A 4307-nucleotide genomic window follows, 5' to 3' on the forward strand; every position below is an offset into this window, starting at 1 on the left:
AAGGTTTCGGGCAGCTTGGTCCGCCTGCTGGGGTCTCCTCCGCAGGGCCCTATGGCCCGCCGGGTTTTAGCTATGTGGTCTGTCCCACAGCTGCTGTGCTCCCTCAGTCCCTGGAGCTCCCAGCCAAGCCGCAGACCTTCCTCTGAGAAGAGAACGAAGCAGGGTGTAGGAGAGGGCCTCTGGGGACTCAAACCTGGCAAGTGGGGCCCAGGCTGGTAGAACAGAGCTGGGGGGTCAGCACCACTCTGGCCATTTCTCTCCACCTTGGACTGAGACTCCGTGGTCTCGACCTTACTTACTGCTTGTGTGGGCTTGAATGAGCCCTTGACTTTTGCCCACTCTAGTCTCTCCTCAGGACCCCTGGGCTCCTATTCCCCAAAGCTAGTGCTAAGAGACACCCTCCTTGTTGATGGGCCTCCTTGAGGAGATGCTTAAACCCAGCTGAACCACCCTCTAATTCTGGACCCCAGGTACACCTTAGTTCCTTGACCCTGAGTACAAGGATCTGAAGCTTCAGCTCCTTCTCTCTTGGTGTACCTCTGGGCCTTACTCTCTTGGTCTATAGAATGGGCGTATGCCCCTGTGCTGAATAGAACTTGCAAAATCACGAGAGGGATCAACTTCTCACACATTATGCGTAGTTTCTGTTTTTGAGTCGACATAGCCTGAAAATATCCTGAGTGTGCACATGGATAAAATGAAACCCAGGGCTGTCTGATACAGGATGAGGTCGTTGGGAGCAGTGCCCACTATAAGAATAGAACAGCAAAAAGGGGGATTCGGGAGAATGGGCCTAGTCCTGTTACTGTGATTAAGTTGCTAGGTGATCTTGGGTAAGTCCCTTCCATCTCTGATCCAGTTGCCCCGTCTGATCAATGGAAGATTAAACCACATGGTTCCCAAGAATGCTTCAGGAGGTTCTCTGTTATATTTGGGGACAGCAGAGATAGGAGGGATCCCAGAAGTTTGAATACTTTGGTGTCCAAGAAATCACAGTCTGCATGCCTTCTCCAACCTTGCTTCTGGGAACTGGAGAGCAGAAATCCCTCTTTGGTGCTTATAATCCAGGTAGGAAGACCTTACCCTTAACCTAGCCCCTATAGACTGCCCTTCTACTTTGGGAACTCCTGGAGCCCACCTTGGGAGGAGACAACCAGAGTGGACATTCCAGAGGGGACCCTGGACCCCTGCCCCCCAGCCAGCATTTGTTCATCCATCACACTGTGCTTTCAGAAGGGGCCTGGTTCAGGTGACTTGGGGCATCTGCCTACCCTTTAAATGCTCATAACCCAGGCAGCCAACCATTCAACAGTGCCCCCTCAGCTCCCTAGTGTGGGGTTTTGTTTCACACTCCAGTCAAGATTTCTGCAAGGAATGACTGGTTTGGCTCTGGACACCAAGCTGAATTCAGAGCTAGCTAACCCAGGGCTGGGACTTGGAGGGTTAAGCCTTCTTTCCCTCCTGCCTGCCCCCCTGCAGTGCGGCTCTCAGCTGCTTGGGATCCCTGGGGTCCTGTAGGGCCCTCCTGCCAGCCAGATGGGTAGCAGCGCCAGGAAAGGAGGAGGTGAAGTGGAAACAGGCCTCAGGGTAACCCCAGGCAGAAGGGAAAGGGAAGAGGAGGAATGGAGGGAGGAGGATGCAGGTAGGGGAGCCCCACTGGCTTAGAGTGGAGAAGGCAGAACCCCTCTTCTCAAGCCAGGCAAGGGGCAGGGGCTGCCTCAGGGCTTTTGAGCAGTGGAGAGAGCAAGGCACGGGCCGTGGTGCTCAGCCACCCTCTAACTGGGAGCCAGCTCTTGGCATGAAACCCTACCCCGATGCTGGCTCCTGCTCCTCTTTCTTTTTTCTTAATAAGGTCGAATCAGAGTGAGTCAGAGAAGCCAAGTTTCCTGTTAGGCTCTGTTTGAATAAACTGCTCTGAACATAGTTTGGGCCTCTGCACAGGCTCCCAGGGCCAGGGCTGCAGCCCTGCCAGCTCCCTGCTAAGACTGGAAACTCGGGGTCCCCAGGATGGCTGAGCTGGGGTCCTTGTCTTGCCCCTGCCACTACCCAGAGAAACCAGTTAAGCTGTCAGAGCTTCAGAGTCTTCATTTATAACCGGAGAGTAATATCTTTCTTAGCATATTTGGGAGAATGAAATGAGAGGATTATGATGAAAAGTACCCAGCACAGTGCCAGGCATGTGGCCACTATTTTCTTTCTTTCCTCTGGACTGGTGAGAGAAGGGAGGGGTTCATCTCCCAAGGGTATCTCCCCACCCTCCATTTTCCCTGTCCCTTTCCTGTTTTTACCTGTCTTCAGCATCCTTCTTTGCCCAGGGTGAACCTCTTGCAAGGCGGGATACCACCCCAGGGTCTTGTCTTCTCCCCGCTTCTCCATTCCCTCCCTCTCACCTCTTTCTTCCTATAGTCTGTGTCTCCCAAAGTGACTGACAGGACCCAGCAGCTCTGTGAGCCCAGGGGAGCCTATGCGATTCCACCTTTCCGCACAGGGAATGGTGTGGCTGGAGGTATCCTGGCATTGTTTGATTGACACCTACAGAGTGGGACCCTGAGAGAGACCTGGGCAGGCTGTAGAGGGTGCAAAGCTTGGGTCAAATTAGGGCTTTTATCACCAGGCTGGGCTGGATCTGACCTATCTGGAGGTGAGGCGGGTGGGCAGCTTCTCTGGCAGCCTTGTCCTTACAGGCCAGTACTCACATCCACATTTTTAAGACTCAGCTATGTGGTTAAAGGCTTGCTGCCAGTCCCTGGCACTAGGAACCAGTCTCAAGGGACCTCAGAGGGCCAGTGATATAGGGTTGAAAGAGCTTATGGATTGTACTTGACTCTATTAAGCACCTACTGTGTACTTACTTCTGGGCTAGGCTGCTCTGTTGCTGGGGCTCCCATGCAGTGGCCAGCATCCCTTGCCCTTGCGATGGAACTCTAGGCTCTGCAAGGAGGCATCAGGCCTGACCAGCAGAGGGCTGGGGAGCAGAGAAGGGACAGGAGTCATGGCATACCTCACGGCTTTGCAGAGGTATGCACCAGGAGGCCCACTGTGGGTCAGAATGTTTCTTGGTTGGGGAGAATGAGCGAGGCGGGCTCTGGTGCCCTTGCCTCCCACACTGGGCAGGGCTAGGCCTCCCCACTCTTCCATGATCACTGACTGCTGAGCCCAGGCCTTGGCACCTGGGTGGGCGACTCAGGAAAGGCCACAGATAGGATTTGTGCTGAATGCGGAATGGAAGACCCAGCCGCTGCCTCTGGAAAGTGGGCTGGAGGAAGTGCTGAGTGAGGAGGCCTGGCAGTTGGCACAGAACCCGCTGACTCGGCAGGGAGAGGACCACCGAGTGACCACTGCCAGCTGGGCCCCATGTTTACCCCTCCCCCCGCAGCCACATCTGGCACAATAATGGAGGAGGCAGTGGTCTTCCAGAGCCCAGGCAGCCTGGAGGGGCCTGTGGAGGGGGCTGGGGCCCTTTGGCTTGAAATTGTCTCTTCAGGGGTGGAACTGCAGAGAAGCCCGGAAGTGGGGGAGGTGAGGTCAGAGACAGATGGGGTGAGTGGGGGAGGGAAGGAACCTACCCTTCTCTAGGACCCAGGGGAATTCAGTGGCTCTGGCCACCTCCCACTCTGTTCTCTCTCCCAGGGAGGGCCTCTCTGGGCCCCTCCCCCAGGGTTCTTGGAAATTGGATATATCGGTGCTGATATAGCAGTTTGGGCTTCAAGGCAAGGCTCCATGGAGGCGGCAAGCCCCCTTGGACCCCTCAGCCCCCAGCCTGGCCAGCTTCTCCCCTTCCTGCTTTTCTCTCCCTTCCAAGGGGCAGGCAGTGCTCTGGGACCTAATTAATGGTGCATTCCCTGTTCCTATCCCCACCCGCTCCAGCCCCTGGGAGCTGGTAGAGGCAGGGGAGGGTCAACATTGCAAGATGGAGGAGAGGAGATCTCTTCCTAGGATTTCCTTGGTGGAAGGATTTGGCAGAAGCTGTTGGTTGGCAGCTGGGTGGGAGAGCCCCTTATGTCAAGGTGGGGGGTGGTGGGTGGACCTCAGCCATCATGCAGTGGGGAGGAGGTAATGGGGTACCCTGCCCAAAGGAGAGGGCTGGCAAGACCAAGCAGGGCGCCCAGTCCTTTAGGCTGCAGCTCAACTGACCCTGGAGAACTAGCAGGGAAACTGAGGCAGGAACCCGCTGGTTCTGATTCATAACACCCTCACAAGGCTTTGGGAAGGCTTTTCTCTCTATGTTGCCCTCAACCCCCTCTCTGCTTTCTTGCCTTTGTATCTTTAACTGTCTCTCTGGGTCTCTCTGACTCTCTCCGGGACAC

Source organism: Pteropus medius, unplaced genomic scaffold (genome assembly GCF_902729225.1).
Source record: "Pteropus medius unplaced genomic scaffold, Ma_sr-lr_union100, whole genome shotgun sequence".
NCBI lineage: Eukaryota > Metazoa > Chordata > Mammalia > Chiroptera > Pteropodidae > Pteropus > Pteropus medius.